At 36.6% G+C, this 20,081-nt stretch overlaps 1 protein-coding gene across 10 annotated transcripts in view; it reads left to right on the plus strand.

The window, feature by feature from the left end:
• TBC1D5 (TBC1 domain family member 5) overlaps nt 1-20,081 on the plus strand; it is a 528,942-nt gene that overhangs the window by 373,858 nt on the left and 135,003 nt on the right. The window lies entirely within an intron of this gene.

Below are 20,081 nucleotides of genomic sequence, written 5' to 3' on the forward strand. Positions count from 1 at the left end.
TCTGTGAAGTCCATTTGGTCCAGTGTGTCATTTAAAGTCTTTATTTCCTTGTAGATCTTTTGCTTAGATGATCTGTCCATTTCAGTGAAGGGTGTGTTAAAGTCTCCCACTATTATTGTATTATTGTCGATGTGTTTCTTTGCTTTTGTTATTAACTGGCTTATGTAACTGGCTGCTCCCATGTTAGGGGCATAGATATTTACAATTGTTAAATCTTCTTGTTGAATAGACCCTTCAAGTGGGATTTGCTGTCCTTCCTCAACTCTTATTATAGTCTTTGGTTTAAAATATAATTTGTCTGATAGAAGGATTGCCACCCCAGCTTTCTTTTGGTGTCCATTAGCATGGTAAATGGTTTTCCACCCCCTCACTTTCAGTCTGGGGGTGTCTTTGGGTCTAAAATGAGTCTGTTGTAGGCAGTATATCAATGGGTCTTGTTTTTTTATCCAATCTGATATCTGGGTCTCCGTTTCTAATATCCAAAGCCCTCACCTCATGTTGTAGAAAATAAACTCCTCGTTTAGAAAGTAACTGAAGCTAGCAGTTCAGTGTTGCAGACCCTCGAGGAGCAGTAGGGCATAAGGGAGGAGGAGTACTATACTGTTGGGTAGGAGATTTAGAAGTGAGTCCGTTTTGCCACTGTCTCACTGTTGAACTGGACCAGCCACTTAACTTCTCAGTCTCCTCATTTGCCTATTTGCCATTGGCCTGCCAGATGATTGCAGGTGGATAATCTATGGCAGGTTAGGTCAGTAGGGAAACAGCAGAACACACTTATTGATGATCATCTAGCTGGACGGAGAGTAATTCTTCTTAGTAATAGATATAAAAACTGGGCACATTCTACCCAGATGATCAGTAGTGTGTGCTGGCAAAGACAGAACTAGAAGATCTTTAAAGTCACATCCAGTTCTAGCATACCATGGTTCTTACTGGATTTTAGAAAAATGGCTAAGGATGTTTGTTAAACAACAATGTATACATGTATACCAGGCACTGGTTTTATAGAGTTGGGGGCGGGGGGGAAGCAACAAAGAAAAATCTCTCCCTTTATGGAGCTTCAATTACAATGGGGGAGATAGACAGTAAACATGAAGTGTGGATTATGTTAGGGAATAATAAGTGCTACGGAGAAAAGTAGATAGGGAAAGGATCTAGAAAGTACTGGGGGACTTCAGATTAAGAGTTGCAATTTTTAATTGAGTGGTCAGAGAACTTCTCGCTGAGAGGGTAACATGTGAGTGAAGACCTGAAGTAGCTATGGGGCAGGTCATGCATATATCTGGGGGAAAGCCTCTAGGCCATTGATACTGCAAATACCAAGGTCCTAAAGCAGGCCTATGTGTGATGTGCTCAAAGAACAGCAAAGAAGCCAGTGAGGCTGAAGCCAAGTAAGCAGGACAGTAGTAAGAAAAGAAGTCAAAGGGTACAGCAAGGTTGTGTAAGGTCCTGAAAACCAGTTTAAGGACATAGGTGTTTTTCTGAGATGATATGCCAGAGAAATTTGAGCAGAGGCATGACTTACCTTTTAAAAGGATCACCTTAGAATCAGTGATGAGAATGGACTATAGGAAAACAGGGCAAAAGCAGGGAAGTCAGTTAAGAAGCTATTGAAATAATAATCATTTTCCACTAGAAGTAATTTTCTACCAAATAAGCTCCACGAGGACAGAGATTTTTGTCTGTTTTGATTACTGCCGTAACCTCACTATTTATAATTATAGTTGGCATATATTAGGCCCTCACATATTTTTTAATTACATGAAAGACTAAATGTTTGGTTAGTCAAGGTGAAAGATGATGGTGATGTCAGCAAAGTAAAGTTGGTATCAAGATGGAAGAGCAGGGTGCAGTAAGTAAAGTTGGTGACAAATGGTCAGATTATGAATATATTCTGAGGTGGGCGCCTGGGTGGCTCAGATGGTTAAGCGTCTGCCTTCGGCTCAGGTCATGATCCCAGGGTCCTGGGATCGAGTCCCGCATCGGGCTCCCTGCTCCTTGGGAGCCTGCTTCTCCCTCTGCCTTTCTCGCTCTGTCTCCCATGAATAAAAAAAAAAAAAAAAAAATCTTAAAATGAATATATTCTGAGGTGAAACTTGTAGGATATGCTGTTAGACTAAATGTCGGGTAGGAGAGGAAAAAAAATCAAGGAAGATTTCCAGACTGTTGGTCCCTGAGCAGCTAGAAGGGTGGAGTTGCTATTGGATAAATTCGGGAAAGTGGTGAGAGGATTAGGAGTTGGCATTGGATATTTTTCGTTTGAGATGACTTTTAATATTCAAATAGAGAGGTTCTGGTTCTGGGTAAAATGAAGCAAGCACACTCTACTCTGTGCCCCACTGCATGCAGCTATAAAAGCTTATCCAAATGAATGAAATAGCCATATGAGAACTCTGGGAGGTAACTAAAATAGGCACATTGGAGGAGACCAGAATTTGAAGCACCACCAAACCGGCAGTGAATTTGCCATTTCCCACCCTCCAGTGTCCCCACCAGTATGGGACACTGCTCTGTTCTATTTGATTAGGTATGTCAGCTTTTCTCTTTATCAGTGTTGTGATTATCAGAACAAATTTTTCCCCGCATTCTGTGAAGTATTTTTTTTGTGTGTAGTACTTGTTTATATTTCCATGGAATCATTTACTCTTCCTCAGATTTCCTCCTGACAGGTTACGTTCCTAGTTCTCTAGAAAATGAATAAAGTCACACAGAATTTATCTATTCTACTATTTTTCCCATTTGACTTTAATACTAACTCAGATTTTTAAAAATTCTTTATTGACTTATTGAGCTTTTGTTCTTTGTTTGATTGCTTAGCATTCAAGTTCTTTGTGACCTAATTTGCCTATCTGTTTTCTGTATCCTAAGAAATCTTTGCATACATCAGTGTCACAAAATTTTACCCTACTTATTTTCTAGACATTTTATTGCTTTTGCCTTAGATATGTTATCCATTTTAAGTTAATTTTTGTGTATTGTGTGAAATACAGGTCCAGGGTTCATTGTTTTGTAGTGAATGTGCAATTATTCCAGTATCATTTGTGACTGTGTTTTACGATTGAATTTCCTTGACAACTTTAGCAAAAATCAATTGACCATATATGTGAAGTCTATTTCCAACCTCTGTTCTGTTCCATTGATCTAGGTGTCTTTTACCAATATTATGTTGTCTTCATTCCTATACCTGGATAGTAACTCTAGAAATCATATAGTATGAGTCTTCCAACTTCGCTTTTCTTATTAAAGTTGTTTTAGCTATTCTTAATTCTTTGCTTTTCCATTCATGTTTTTTAATTGGTTTGTGATTTCATCAGAAATCTTGCTGGGATTTTGATTAGGATTGCATTTAATCTATAACATCAGTTTTAGGAAAATAGACATCTTAACAGTATTGACACTTCCAGTCAAAAGACATGGTATATCTTTCCATTTATTTAGATATTTATAGATTTCTCTCATTAGTTTTTGGTAGTTTTCAGCATAGTATTATAATTGGTATTCCACTTATTATATTCATCCCTAAATATTTTGTGGGGTTTTTTGGTGCTAATTTTAAAGATGCTGCTGCTTTTAATTTCAATTTCTAGTTGTTCATTCCCAGTATGTAAAAATATAATTGATTTTGGTATATTGGCCTTTTCATTTTATATCCTTTCTGAAGTTATTTATTAGTGCAAGTAGCTTTTCTGTAGATTGTTTGGGATTTTGTAGAAAATTGTGTCCTCTACACTTACAGATAATTTTATTTCTTCCTGTCTAATCTTTATGCCTTTTATACATAGCTGGATATGATTTGCTAATATCGTGTTAAGGATTTTCGTACTTATGGTCATGGTGGACATTGGTCTGCAGTTTTCTCATGGTGTCTTTGTTTGGCTTTGGGATCTTGGTAATGCTGAGCTCATATAAATTTCTGCTTTTATTTTTTCAGGAAGTTTATGAAAAATTGGTATTATTCCTTTCTGCTATCTTTAGTTTTAGGTAAAATTTTCCTGTTCTTCACATGATTTGTGTTTTTTTAAATTAAATCCTGCACGTTTTAAATGTTATGTTGTTGAATTTCTGAATTTTGTGATCTTCGTTTAAAGAAATGTTGAGTTACTTTTTGAGAGTCTGTAAAATAACTTCAGGATCATCTTGATCTATTTGATGCTTGTTTTTAGGCTTTTTAAAAAATATGATTCCAATGTATCCTCTACCCAAGGGCCAATTTAGCTCTGCTACTAAGGTATGGCACTTGTGGGATTTCTACTGAATTCCCCGTGTGTACACCAGTCTCTCTCCAGTCTGTTTAGTCAGAACTTGAACATTTCCTAGCCTCATAAAACCTTCCTGCAGTTTTTACATTCCCCCAGTAGTGGTTCTTTCTCTGATAGTTTTTCTTTGCTGGGCTTATCAAAGGTTTATCCTATACATGTACAATTTAGTATTCAGCACAGATCCTCTGTGCAGACTTCTGGAATTCTTTCTCTATCTAAGCTTCCTCCTTTAAAGGTAACATGTCCTGCAAATGTCCCACAGTCTCTGATCTCTGTTTTCTCAACCCAGTAAGACCAATGCATTCTGCTTTGGGTTTCCCCTTTTTGCAATGTGCTCTCAAGAGTGCTTCCAGAAAGAAAACCATGTATCATAGAGCTTCCCCTTTCCCCAATCCTCCCCCTCGCCACACTTACGTCAGAATTACAATGCTGTGCTACACTGCATGCTAATGTTTCATATACTTTATCCAGTTTTATGTGTAGAATCAATTATTCCATCATGATCTGAAAGGGAAGTCATATCTAATCTTAAAAATAAAATAAAATAAAACCAGCCCTATTCTAAGAAAATAACTCCTAAAGCAAAGGAAACTGAAAGAGATTGAAAATAAAACAATTTTCACATACATAATGGGAAAAACAAAAATGAAGTATAATAATAATCATATCAGACAAAATGAATTTAAAGCAAATAGCATTGAATGACATAAATGAGAACATTTTATGGTGAAAACGTTTACAATTCACAACGAAAACTCTTCTTTAATCATTGTACACCCCCCCAAAGAAAAAAAATGATTTTATCATGTAACAGCTGGGGAAATATAAGAAGAAATAGAAATGCAACAGTAAATAAATTACTTGTACCTCTTCTCATTCATGATAAGTCAGTCCAACTCACTATAAAGTAGGGATATAGAGAACCTATTTACACTTAATAAGTCAGATCTAAGTGATATATATCAAAATCTGTGTACTATAAACAGAGAATGAAATGAATGTGTCCATACAATATTTATTTTTACAGTAGCCACAAACAAAAATGTCAGTAAATTTCATGTAGCAGGAAAAGTACAGGTTGCATTCTTTGGCAACAAAACTTGAAATTAATAACAAAAAAAGAAAACAACCCCCAGTGAAAATCTATCACAAAATATGAAAACTCTATTTACTTTTGTACTAAAATGAACTCTAAACTGAAATTGCATAATTTTTAGAAAAAAACAATGAAGTATGCTGATCAGAACCTATTGATTTTGACCAGAACAATACTCTTAGAAGTTCTTAGCCTGATACTCTTAAACCAAAGGAATAAAGATATGTGAATTAAACATGTATCTCAAGTGATGAGGAATATAACAGCAAAATAAATCTAAAGAACACAAAAGGAAGGAAATAAAAGTAAAAGCAGTTGTGAATTAATAAGAAAATATAGGGGTACCTGGGTGGCTCAGTCAGTTAAAGCGACTGCCTTCGGCTCAGGTCGTGATCCCAGAGTCCTGGGATCCAGCCCCGCATCAGGCTCCCTGCTCAGCGGGAAGCCTGCTTCTCCCTCTCCCACTCCCTCTGCTTGTGTTCCCTCTCACTCTCTCTCTCTCTCTCTGTCAATTAAATAAATAAATAAAATCTTTAAAAAAAAATAAGAAAATATAATTATAACTAATACACGAAGGAAGTGTTTCTTTTAGGGGAAAATAAATAGTAAACATCTTAACATAGTTTACATAGTTTAAAATAATAACATAGAAAAATATAAACTATACATGCATAAATTAAAAATAGATTACCAAAGGTACAAATTTGTCAAAAAGTACACATTTCCAATTGTAAAGTGAAGAAATCATGGGAATACAGTGTACAGCATAGTGATTAATAATACTATATTGCATATTTGAAAGTAGCTAGAGAGTAGATTTTGGAAGTTATCACAAGAAAAAAAATTCTGTAACTGGTGACAGATATTAACTGGACCTGTTGTGGTGATTATTTTATAATATGTACAAGTATTGAATCATTACACTGTATACCCAAACCTCATATAATGTTAGGTTAGTTATACCTCAATAAAAAATATAATTTTTTAATTGCAAAAATAATTTAAAAAAAATATACATTCAAGTATAGCCAGAAATGTTCTGGGGTAAAAGAGTCATTAGTCCCACCCATTGTAAAAATGTATTATAGATACCATACTTATAACAGTTTGGATTTGGCACATAATTAGGCAGACATGTTGGTAAAATAAAATAAGAGAATCTGAAATACACAATATGTAGGAGAATTTAATATATGATAAAAGTAGAATTACAATTCAGTGGGAAAACAATGGATTGTTCAGTAATACGGTTTTGAGAACTGACTAGCTGTTTGGCAAACCATGAAACTAAATCTCTATTTTTGTACATAACAAATGCCAGATGGATCATTGATATAAACAAAAGTGGAATAAAATTATTATTTTTATATTCTAAGGTGGACAATTCAAAAACTCATAACCATGAAGAAAAAGCTTGGTAAATTTGACAACATTACAGTAAAATTTCTGCCTGGGAGAAGAGACCTCCCTGTAGTCTGAGAAAGTTAGGGGGTCACTAAAACTTCCTTGGTTCCTGGTAGCTTTTGGGCCCAGGACTATATAGTATTCGAGTAGTGGTTCTTAAACTTGAACTTGCATCAGAATCACCGAGAGGGCTTGTTCAAATATAAATTGCTGGGCCCTATACAGAATTTCTGATTTAGAGGTATAGGGTGGATAAAGTTTAAGAAATTGCAATTTGAACAAATTCCCAGGTAATGCTACTGCTACTGGTCTGGGACCATACTTTAAAAACCAGTTTTACCATGTTCCCAAATCCCCCCATTTTCCCCTGAGACCACCCAGTATTGCTCTTTGTAATCAAAGAGTTCTAAATCAAACTAAGTGTCAAGGATAACATGAAGTAAGCAGTTTCCTTTTCCCATGATATGGTCACAAGCATAAAGAGCTATACGAGGATAATCCATGCAGTATTACACAGAATAACAATGGAAGGAATCTAAATGCCCCAAAATAAAATAATGTTAAATATGATACATCCACTCACTAGGATACTGTGCAACCATAAAAAACAATAAGGTATTTCTGTAAATGCTGAGTTAGAATGATCTCCATTTTACTTTATTTTGTTTTGTTTTGTTTTTTTAAGATATATTTATTTGAGAGAGAGGAGCCCATGCATGCCTGAGTGAATGGTGGGGAGGGGCAGAAAGAGAGGGAGAGAGAGTTTCAAGCAGACTCTGCATAGACCTTGAAGCCTGACTCTGGTCACATCGCATGACCTGAGATCACGACCTGAGCTGAAACCAAGAGTCAGACGCTTAACTGACTGGCCACCCAGGTGCCCCTGATCTCCATTTTATCAATGTTGTTGTTAAGTTAAAAAAATACATGGTACAGTATGTTCCCATGTATGTTTTTAAAAGGTGCATGCATGCACAAAATGTCTCTAGGTTAAGAAAGAACATCGGCTGCCCTTAGGAAGGTGGATTTTGGAGGTAGAGGATCTGGGATGAGAAGGGAAATGTCTTCTCATTGCATGTCCTGTTACAATTTAAAATTCTTTTTCACCATTTGAAAAAAAGTTACTCTAAATTAACAGAACAATAGCTTTACATAGTTTTCATTTAATTCACAGGAAATAAAAGAATTTAGGAAGTGGGAAAGATGGCAAGAGAGGAGGCTGTAGTCAGAAAACAACGACTCAGGCTGAGATTGCAGATTTGTAGCTTCACAGCACCAGCACTCAGCCACAGTATCGGCTAGCTGATGTGGAAAGGAAATGAGTGTTGTTGATGGAAATAAATTTAAAGTATTTTATGTGATGTTTTTGTGCTTCATATTTGAGTTGGTTTACGAGCAGATTAATTTATCAACATATTATATACCATGATGCCCCCAGTAAGCTAGACTTCACTGAGTTTCTGTTCTCTCTGTTAGCCCAATACACAATTCTAGACCTCATAAGTCTTTCTAAAATCGGCTGACCAAAAGTGGCAATTAATTTTTCTTTGTAAGTTCTTAGTTCTTTATAGTTTCCTTAATGAGTTTCCGTGGGAAGAAGCACTCTAAATCTTGTAGGATACCATAGCTGTAATCACCACTGTATTGTAGCTGGGTGCTCATGAAATAGCAGATCATGATTCATCAAAATAAGTCCTTCAGAAAGCCACTTTTATTCTACTCCAAGAAATGCAGTTATCACACATTTGACAGCAATGGTAGATATTGTGCATCTTGAGTCTTGAAACTTAGTCATTAATGTGGAGAGGTGCTTTTTTAATATAAATCTGAATTAGGTATCCTTTAGGAATTAAAGAGGAAAATTCAAAGGAGTATAAAAATGTAAGAGGAACACGGAGCTCAGAGTTAAATTATCATCGTATAAATCTATAGACTGCTTTTGGTCAGGGTGTGCTCAGGTGCTGCCATTTGCCTCTGTGGAGGCATCTGCAACATGTAGGGGCCTGCCCTGCCTGTTTGGATCCATGATTTATGTACTGGGGGTGAGCAAAGAAGTCACCTGTCTTTGAAACATGCAGGAGTTTTCCCATAAGTGCTTCTAATGCATATATTCCACAGACCACTTGAAATAAAACTGCTTTTAGGTGGCTAAGGTGTATTTTTAGATCATATATTTGGTAGTACTTTTAGAAATCAAAGAAGTCATGCATGATATTTGCCATTATCATCAGAAATTGTGTGTGTTTATTGTAAAACATTGAGTTGCAATCTTCTGTGCATAAGGAAACACATTTTCCTTGCCTAACGTATATTTGTCCTTCTTTTAAAAAAATTTACACACATATAGTTGACTTGTAAACTTCTCTGAGCACTAAACTTCAGCTATTAGCTAGGGATAAAATGAAGCAGCCAGCCCCTACTCTTTTGTTTCCCTTTTGCTTCTAATACTAGGAAAGGTAACTTATAATTGAATTGGGCTTCTGAATTTCTCACCAAAACCACATACTCAAAGTAATGCCTGTGGTGGTGCTGTCCTTTTCCCTCACTGGCTCCTTCGGGCTTTTCCTTCTCCCTCCCTATCTCACCCTGCCCCCTTATAAGTCATCTGGGCCCCATGCAGATGCATTCAGCTCTTCATTTATCTGCCTTAACGGATAGGAATAGCGCACTTATAATCCTAAATGGTGGATAATCCAAAAACAATTAATACTTGGCTTTGGAATGTATTTAGTAATATTTTAAATTGTTTTACCTTACTAATTATACTATGCTAATTTTGCCATTAGTTTGCATTCCCTGATCATACCCAGGTTGATTGGGGGGCTTAGTGGGGAGGGGGCAGAGAAAAATGCAAAGTGCCTATGGGAACCCAGATTGATAGAACTTGTATTGAATCAGAATTTTACTTTGTATAATTTCCATGTTAATGATTGAAAGTTGTCAGCATATCATCCAGTCTAGGGCCTAGCCATATAGTTATAATTCAAGAAAAAATGTTAAACAAAATCTTTAATGTTTTTCCTAGCAGTCTTACTTATGTCAGATCAGAGCTAGCATAAGCCAAGAGAGGAAGTCAGTGAAGGATATCCATTTACCTTGACCCATCCACCCCCTTCCAGCTTAGTGAAGATGAGTATTGCCAAGTCATGGGCATTTTCCCAATGTGGTGCTGGCTTATAGGCTCTTTGATCAGCTGAACCATACAGATTAGCTACTCAGTAGTAGAGACTTAATCCAGGGACCCCTCAAGAAGGAAGGTATGCTGTTCTTTTGAAATGTAGAGAGGTACTTTAAAATAGGCACAGGGAGTCTGTGTATTCCTTTCAGTAGAATATAACTTTCCATAGCAGTACAAGCATCTAAAATAAAATGAACACTAAGAGCATGAATTACCAATTTAAGATCCATGATTCCGCTAAATTCCTCATATAATTTGTACATGAGTAGGTGTGGTATGTATGGGGTTGTGTATATTTTTAGGGGAGAGGGTTCATAAACTTGATTAAATTCTAAAAGGGGGCCACAACTCCTATTATATAGAGAATTGAATTTAAGTTTCACTATTTTATACTTTTCATAAACTTTTGCAAAGAGGGGACTACATACCCATTGCCACTGCCTCTCAAACTTGTCTCTATTTGAACTTGAGAACTATCAGATAACTTAATTTTGTGAATTCCCAAAACTGCAGCTAGTTCCAGACTGGGCACGGGCATAGGCTCAGAAGCCAAGAGTCAGTATTTAAAGACTGAATATGCAAATGGACAGTGGCCAGACAGTATAGGAGAGTAGAACTCTGACTGGCATAAGAAGTCCAGAAGCCAAACCATAATCTCTGTGGCATAATAAGCCCAGAACAGTCAGAACTTGGTCAGTGACTGCCACCTTTCCTGTTTTTGTCTGCTTCCAACTCAGGACCAGCCAGAGAAAGCCAGATGCACATGCTCCCCAAATCAATCACATATGATGCTCCCTTTTATTTACACTACTGCCATACTTAAAACCTTCAGTCAGGCATACCTGAAGCCTTTCCTGTTTTTCACTACAAAGCTTTCTCACTCCCCTGATTGCTTTTGATTCTTTGCCAGACACAAGTGATGGTAGCTGATTCCCTTGTTATAACAAGCTTTGAATAAATAGCCTCTGCTTATTTTTATTTGGGTGGTCTTCCTTAATTTCAGCCATGCATCAAGATATGAAAGGTTCCAGGAAAACTCCCTTATACTGAAAGCTCTCTTCCACCAGGACGTCATAGAGCTGGCGGTAATGCCATTGGGTGAACATCTCTTAGAGTTTAGCTCTTTCTTTTTCCAGAAATAACATCTTATTATTCATTCATTCATTTTTATTTTTATTGAAGTATACTTGATATACAATGTTATATTAGTTTCATGTGTATAACATATCAGTTCCACAATTCTGTACATTACTCAGTGCTCCCCATGGTAAGGATAGTCACCCATCTGTCCCCATACAATGTTATTACAATATTATTGACTATATTCCCTATGCTATACTTTTCATCGTCACGGTTTATTTTTCTACCTGGAAATTACCTCTTAAACCCCTTTATTTTGCCCATCCCTCCACCAACTTCTCCTCCTCTTTCAATCACCATTTATTCTCTGTATTTAAGAGTCTGTTTTATTTTTTAAATTCCGCATGAAAGTGGAATCATACAGTATTTGTCTTTTTCTGGGTGAGTTACTTCACTTAGCATAATATCCTTTGGGTCCATTCCCGGTATCACATGTGGCAAGATCTCATTCTTTTAATGGCTGAGTAATATTCTGTTGTATATGCATACCACATCTTCTTTATCCTTTCATCTGTTGATGGGCACTTGGGCTGCTTCCATATCTTGGCTAAATAATTCTGCAGTAAACATAAAAAAGATAAGCATGTATCTTTTTGAATTAGTGTTTTCGTTTTCTGTGGGTCAGTACCCAGTAGTGTGATTACTACTAGATCATGTGTTATTTCTATTTTTAATTTTTTAAGACACCTCCATACTATTTTCCACAATGAGCATACCAGCTTACATTCCCACCAACAGTGCACAAGGGTTCCCTTTTCTCCGCATCCTCACCAACACTTGTTATTTCTTATCTTTTTGAGAGTAGCCATTCTGGCAGGTGTCAGGTGATACCTCTTTGTGGTTTTGATTTTCTTTTCTCTGATTAGTGATGTTTAGCATCTTTTTACATGTCTGTTGGCCAGCCGCATGTCTTCTTTGGAAAAAATGTCTATTCAGGTCCTCTGCCCATTTTTAAATTAGATTATTTGGTTTTTTAGTGTTGAGTTTTAGGAGTTCTTTATGTGTTTTGGATATTAAACCCTCATGGGATACATAATTTGCAAATATCTACTCCCGTTCAGTAGGTTGCTTTTTCATTTTATTGATGATCTCCTTTGCTGTGCAAACACTTTTTATTTTGATGTAGTCCCAATAGTTTATTTTTGCTTTTGTTTCCCTTGCCTGAGGAGACAGACCCATGGATATGTTGCTATGGCTGATGTCCAGAAGATAACTACCAATGTTTTCTTTTAGGAGTTTTATGGTTTCAGGTCTCATATTTAGGTTTTTAATCCATTTTGAATTTATTTTTGTGTATGACAGGCTGTCCAGTTTTCCCAACACCATTTATTGAAAAGACTGTCTTTTCCCCATTGTAAATTCTTTTTATCCTTCCTCTTGTTAATGTCATATATCACATTGATTGGTTTATGGATATTGAACCACCCTTGCATCCCTGGAATAAATCCCACTTGATTGTGGTGAATGATCCTTGTGATATATTGTTGAATTCATTTTGCTTATATTTTGTTGAGGATTTTTGCATCCATGTTCATCAAATATTGGCTTATCGTTTTCTTTTTTTTATAATGTCTTTGTCTGGTTTTGATATCAGGGTAGTGCTTGCCTTGTAAAATGAACTTGGAAGCGTTCCTTCCCCTTCAATTTTTGGGAATAGTTTTAGAAGAATGGGTATTAACTCTTCTTCAAATGTTTGGTAGAATTTACCCGTGAAGCCATCTGGTCCTGGACTTCTGTGTGTTGGGAGTTTTTGATTATCAGTTCAATTTTATTACTAGTAATTAGTCTGTTCAGTTTTTATAATTCTTCCTCATTCAGTTTTAGAAGATTGTATGTTTCTTTTTTTTTTTTAAGATTTTATTTATTTATTTGACAGAGAGAGACACAGCGAGAGAGGGAACACAAGCAGGGGGAATGGGAGAAGGAGAAGCAGGCTTCCTGCTGAGCAGGGAGCCCAGTGCGGGGCTGGAGCCCGATGTGATGCGGGGCTCAATCCCCAGGACCCCGGGATCATGACCTGAGCCGAAGGCTGACTCTTAATGACTGAGCCACCCAGGCGCCCCAGATTGTATGTTTCTAGGAATTTATCCATCTCTTCTAGGTTATCCAACTTCTTGGCATGTAATTTTTCATAATATTCTCTTACAATTCTTTATATTTTTGTAATGTCAAGTTATTTTTCCTCCGTCATTTCTGATTTTATTTATTTGAGTCCTCTGTCTTTTTTATTGATGAGTCTGGCTAAAGGTTTATCAGCTTTATCTTTTCAAAGCACCAGCTCTTGGTTTCATCGATCTTTTCTATTTTTTTTCTTAGTCTCTGTTTCATTTATTTTCACTCTGATCTTTATTATTTCCTTCCTTCTACTAGCTTTGGTCTTTGTTTTGTTTTAGTTTGTGTTTGTTTTTGTTTTTTTCTACTTCCTTTAGGTGTAAGGTGGGGTGGTTCATTTGAGATTTTTTTGTATCTTGAGGTAGGCCTATATCACTATAAACTTCCCTCTTAGAACTGCTTTTACTACATCCCAAAGATTTTGGACCATTGTGTTTTCATTTTATTTTGTATTTTTTTTTTAAGATTTTATTTATTTATTTCAGAGAAAGCACAAGTGGGAGTGGTGCAGTGGGGCAGAGGGTGAAGCAGAGTCCCTGCTGAGCAGGGGGCCTGACACAAGGCTCGACCTCAAGACCCTGAGATCATGACCTGAACTGAAGGCAAATGCTTAACCCACTGAGCCACCCAGGGGCCTCTTTATTTTGTATTTTAAATGCATGTTTTATTCTCAAGACAGATCTGAGCAAGGTGATAGTGCAGAACCTTAGAGTGAGAACAACTCACAGGTGAGGCAGAATAAATAAACACCAGAGAGATGACCATTCAGCCAGCCTCCCGGTATTGTATGGCTTCTGCATGGGAAATGCGAGAATACCCTTTTGGGTCCTGGTAGGATTGGGATTCTGATTTGAGGACCCACACCCAGGATTGAGCCACTTCCCTCTTGGGCTCTATCTCTTTGCACTAAGCTAATCCGCGAGGTCCTATCATGTCCTAGCTCTCTTACCTCATTAGAGCCAATCACAAGAGGCCCAGGAAAGCCGTTAGCTCAGGACTAAACACAAAGGGCCTCAAAGTTCACTTTGAGTGTTCACTTTGCCTTCAAATGAGATTATATCTATCCATCATAGTAAATTTATGTTCAAAAAACATTGACTTGTAAATGTAAACATTTAAAATGTCACAGTTTTTATAGCCTTGTCTTGGCATTTCCTCATCTTATAATACACTGGGAGTTAAAAAAAAATCACAGTGGCCTACGTTCTCCCAACCTTTGGAAGGCCTCCCACGTCCATGTCTCTCCTTTTTATTGGATAATGTTTTTATAGTGTTTGTGGGTTGTTTTTTTTTTTTTAATAAACATTTAGAAGTTAATAGAGATAGAATGTGAAGACGTGTTTAGTTCTGTGTGCTTTCTGTCCCAGCCAATAGATGTTTAGTGGTCATTGGTCCAATGACTAGACATGTTGAGTAAGCTGATTTGAAGACCCACACCAGGACTGAGCTGTGGATATGTGGAGAGAAACCAGAATTACCAGAATGTGATTCTCTTATTGTGGCCCCCAGATCAGCAGCATTAGCAACTCTAGGAACTAGTTGAAAATGCAAATTATCAGGCCCCACCTGAATCTCAAAATCAGAATCCCAAAACTTTCAGTATGGTTTTTAGCAGTGGTGTTTTAATAAGCCCTCCAGGTTAGTCTGATAAATGCTAAAGTTTGAGACCACTACTCTAATGAGCAGAGTCATTCAATAGTTTAAGCCTTTTCTTCTCCTGGAGTAACAATTTCCATGAATGCGTGGTAGGTTTTAGGAGCTCTGACAGCTGGCACCTTAAAATGGGCAGGAAACAGGAATCTGTCTCCTAGGCCAGGGATCCTCAAACTTTAATATGCACATAGATCCCCTGGAGGTCTTATTAAAATGAAGATTCTGATTTCAGTAAGATTATATTAGGGGCCTAGGAGTCTGCACTTCTAACAAGCTCCCAAGAAATGATGATGGTCTTAGGATCATACTTTGAGTAGCATGGTCTTAGTAGAAACAGGGTCCAGCTGAGGAGCATCTGAGATATGAGCAAGCAGGGAGCCAGAGTTCAGGAAATGTAGGGGGAGGTCCAAGAAGCCTTAGGAGGCCTTGATGAATTCTTATGTGGGTGTGATCACTTACTACTTAATGTGTGTGTCCAGGGATCTCTACAGAGATGAGAAACTTAGGGAAACATCTGCTTAGCAACTAGGAAACCTGGGAGAGATTAAGGATGTAGGGTCAAGATCAAGAAGACCCCTCATGCTGACGGGAGGATTCATATTAATTTAATAAACATTTGTTAATCCCCTACTTTATGTCTAATACCAAATAACCCCAACGAGCTTGTGATCTGCTAGAGAAGGAAGAGAAGCCAAACCAAACTATCAGTAACCCTTCAGCTGGAATTTGCTTATCAGCACCTTTATCTCTGGAAAACGTAATTAGGAAGCAGTGACACCAATAGATAATGGAACCTCCAAACATCAACCCTATGTGAAGTACCTGTCCTAGCCTCCGAGCAGCCAGGCAGGGTCAGGGTGACTTATGGGATTGGGAAGAAAAGAAGGAAGACAGAGCCACTAAAACGAATCCCAGAGGCTGTTTACAGCGATAAGTGATAAGAGGTAAAAAGGAAATAACCAACACTGTTGCCTTTTAGGAATGGGTTCAGTCTGACTTTCTTGATGACCTATTACCAGCCTGCAGATTCGTGGTCTTCCCTCTATCCTGAATCGCATGGATCCTGGTACTTTTCAGCTTAGTATTATGCCTCATGTCACTTCTACTAACAACGGGTGTAAATGCATTAGGAGATTTATGCAGAGGAATTTGAAAAGTGTTACTTAGAGAGGTTAAGATCCCATTGGTACTTGAAATGGTCTATGACAATTTAAAAAAAAAAAAAGTCACACAAGTTTTGTTTTTTAATGAGTTTCAGATTAGGGAGGATAGGAGCAATTATTTTTAGCAATTATCTGTATGCTCTTTTAGAAGACTGATTTGATCATAATTCCCTTTCCTAAGGTAAAATGACAGAACAAAGCCTATTTATTGACTTTCTAGAAGTAAAAATTATCTGTAGTATGAATAAAGACTGGTATTCACAGAGCCTAAAATTAATTTTCTCAACATAACCACCAACTGTCCATTAATTCTTCATGTTGTTATTTATAGGCAGTAGAGGCTTCCAAGTAATTTCTCAAGGAGATGTCCAGTAGCAGCTCACTACTAGTGGGGCCCAAGTAAGTGATAGGATAGAAAAATCAGTTCTCAGCAACTTTTACTCCCATAGTCCTCTCAAAGCAGGGCTAAGATTCTAACTGCATACTGGTTGGAATATGCAATAGGATTCTCAAAGAGGGCACATCCTATTCATACAATTAAATCTATATTGAAGGAATACCATCTTTTACTAGCTTTATTTGAATTTGCTGGTAAGTCACACATCCTAAAATTACTAGTCCTTGAAATACCATACTTGTAAACCAAATAGCAGGTATACATTTAAAAGAGGGGTGTGTGAGTGTGTGTATGTGTATTTGTGTGTGTGAGAGAGAAAGAGAAAATATTCAAAGATTATACAGCTTCTAAACATATGGTGGTCATCTTCTATGCTCAGCATTCTCATGAAAACATAGATGCACAAGCTCTGTTTTCCATTCAAACTATTTTTGCAAAGGGTGTATTACAGTTGTTCTGACAAAACAGCTTCAAACATTTGCCAAAGAGAATAAATTACAGTAGAAATGGGTGGTAATTATTAGGAACTTATTTTTAGAATAAGAAACCTTCCTTAATAAAGGGCTATGTACTGCCCTCTGAAAGGAATAGAAAATTTTCCCCAAAGTCAAAAACATATTTTTAACAGTTCGTGTACATATCCTTTGGGGGTTAAACTAAGTTTAACATGTGTTCCCAGAAAGTTAAATTCAAGCTGGGTTCAATCCATGGATTACAAGGAGCACATAGAAAGCAAATTTGAGTTCTGTAAAAATAATAATTAATTCAAACTTTAAGTTCCTTCTATTTTTGAAGCAGAGGTTAAAGGACTTGAAGTATTTAAATCTTTCTGTAACACATGTAGATCCCAAACATTTTTTAATAAGACTGAATTGAAATAGTACTAGATAAAGAAAGAAAAAAAATCGTAAATAGGCTAAGCATCTTCCAATAATGTATTCTGCAGCACTGTTAGAAGAAGAAGAATGTGAAATTGGAAAACATACTTTATTTTGGCTTCTATCTTTTGTGGCTCTGTTCTGCAAAGACATAAGAATTAAAGATGAGAATGCCTTGTGACCCTAATTATAATAACTGCAATATTTGGTTTTAATTTTAAGACTATTTTCACAGAGTTGATATAAAGGAAAACTCAGGGTAAATTAATTTAAAAAGAACTGAGTACAAAGGAACGCAATATAAAAAGAACTTCAACTTCATCAAGGAGCTACCAACCACAGAGATGAACACTCTGGCTTGCTCTTGTTTTCCCCTGATATTAATACAGAATTTGGATTCTATGTTTATTTTCTACCCAGCCTGGGTTATTTAAATATTAATTGTTAGCTTTGAAAAGTCCAAGTGAACAGAGGCAAAAAAGCAAAATTAATATCATTAAACAAAAATCTAACATTGCTCTCTTGTGTTCCAGTGTGCTTACCCAGTGCTATCATTTTGTGATCACAGGTTGCTTAAGATGCCCTTATAATGTTTGTTAAATTAAATTGAACATACCTTTTTTATTTTACTTGTTCTTCTAAGCTGGCTATGCCTATATCTTACTAAAGAGTCATTAAAGGGAAAGGAAATGAAGATATATTGTTTCTTTCTGCATATATAACCTACTACAGCCATGTTGGATGAAGGCTATGTTTAGTTGAACCTCAAATTGGTCATTTTCATAAACTGCTAAAAAAATGGATTTCTCTTGGTGTTTGGGTCATTCACCAAGCAATAATACCATCAGGAGTTACTGATCCCCTGGGGGGATAGCAGCTTAATTACACAGAAATTTTAAATTGAGAAGAGTGGTATAAGTGCAGACGTAGGAACAGTCCTATCCTTGGGTGGCTTATTATTAAATTTAATACCTCAGATGGTCTTTTTTTGTTTGTGTAGATTTTAATTACTAAGTAGGTCTGGTAAAATATGAATTATGTATTATCACAAGTGATAAAATGTGTACGGTTATGAGCATTGCAATCTGCAGGTGTAACAAACATAAAGCAAGATTAATAGTATTAAGCAATTAAACTGAAGCTATCTTTAAGGGGAAAAGAAAGCCTTAATGCTACCCTTAAGTGTAAGTTAAACTTGGGCTAAATATTTTTAACTGCAATAAAAGCATGTTAATTTTAGGAGTGACTTCTTTATAAGACCTCATTTCTTCGAGTAAGTTTTCCTTTCTAAGAATACAAAAGCTTACTGAAATAATTTCTGTTGGTAACTCATTCCATAAAGAACGGAATTTTTCCTTGGCTTTTAAGCTCAATGAAGAAAGCCCAAAATAGCACAGGAAATTTGTGTGTGGTGAATATATGCATGAACTAAATCCAGTAGGGATTAAAATGATTAAATTATTGATAAGGTCATTGTTGGTCCCAAAGCTTTCCATTAGTCATACAGTACTACTTAAATATTTTGAGAATTTGGCTTTAATTTTCCTATAATCGCACATAAAATACAGGAAACTGTGTTTTGCTTTAATTTTATATCCTTGCATGTATAACAGTCTTATATAAAAGGAACATGCCAAGTATCTAATAATAAATTTTTTTCCTTATGTGTTTCTGTTTTTTTTTTTCCACTTCCTGAATTATTTTTATGTTGCCACTAACAAGATCACTGCCTGTATTTTCAATTTAGCTGCACCTTTGCCTCTCAGTAGCATGACAGGTGGCTTCACAGTGAGTTTATCAAGACCTTGGTAAACACATAGAGCGCTTAGCAAAGTGTACAGAGCTCTTTACAAAGAACTTCCTAGATCTTTCTCTCTCTTCATCTCTCTCTCTCTCTCTCTCTCTCACACACACACACACACACACACACACACACACACACACACAGAATTTGGTCCTTGCCCTGGAATTATTTAGCAGTGTACTTGGCAAGGTGAAACATTTATAAAGCAGCACATCATAGATTACACATTAAATATAAAAGTACTGAAGACTTACATTGTGTGTAGTTTCAATGATATGTTTTATTCAATGTAGATTACTAGATATTTGCAGTTCTCCCTCCTTGACAGTACTGCAGTGGAGATTGCTGCACATATGTATCTGTGGGGTCATTTTTGAAGCTAAGCTAACAAAACCCCAAGCAGCAGGAAAGTTGCATGAGTTTGAACAGTAACTGGGGGTTTTGTTGTAGAAATAATAGGAAATATATAATTTCTTTAAAACGAGGGGGCTATTTTTTTTCTTTCTTCTCTTTTTTTTTCTTTTTTTCTTTCTCCCTTCCTTCCTCCCTCCCTTTATCCCTCTCTCCCTCTTTCTTCCTTCTTCCCTCCCTCCCTCCTTTTTCTTTCTTTCTTTCTTTCTTTCTCTTTCTTTCTTTCTTTCTTTCTTTCTTTCTTTCTTTCTTTCTTTCCTTCCTTCCTTCCTTCCTTCCTTCCTTCCTTCCTTCCTCCCTCCCTCCTTCCCTCCCTCCCTCCCACCCTCCCTCCCTCCCTCTCTTCTTTCTTTTCTTTTCTTTTCTCTTTTCTTTCCTCTTGAAGCACCATCTGTGATGAAACCAAAGCTGTGATTGTCCATAAGAAAATCAGAGGACTTTGGGCTTTAAGGGGCAAAAAGGTGGTATTGTATTCTCTGTGGTGAATATTAACCTTCATCAATTTTTTTTCTTTGCTAAATGATGTCTATTTTAGCATGATAGATGTCAGCTTTTCTCAAAAGTCATTTTGCTTTCAGTGGGAGGT

Source organism: Leptonychotes weddellii, chromosome 1 (assembly GCF_054177405.1).
Source record: "Leptonychotes weddellii isolate Sample4059 chromosome 1, ASM5417740v2, whole genome shotgun sequence".
Taxonomy (NCBI): domain Eukaryota; kingdom Metazoa; phylum Chordata; class Mammalia; order Carnivora; family Phocidae; genus Leptonychotes; species Leptonychotes weddellii.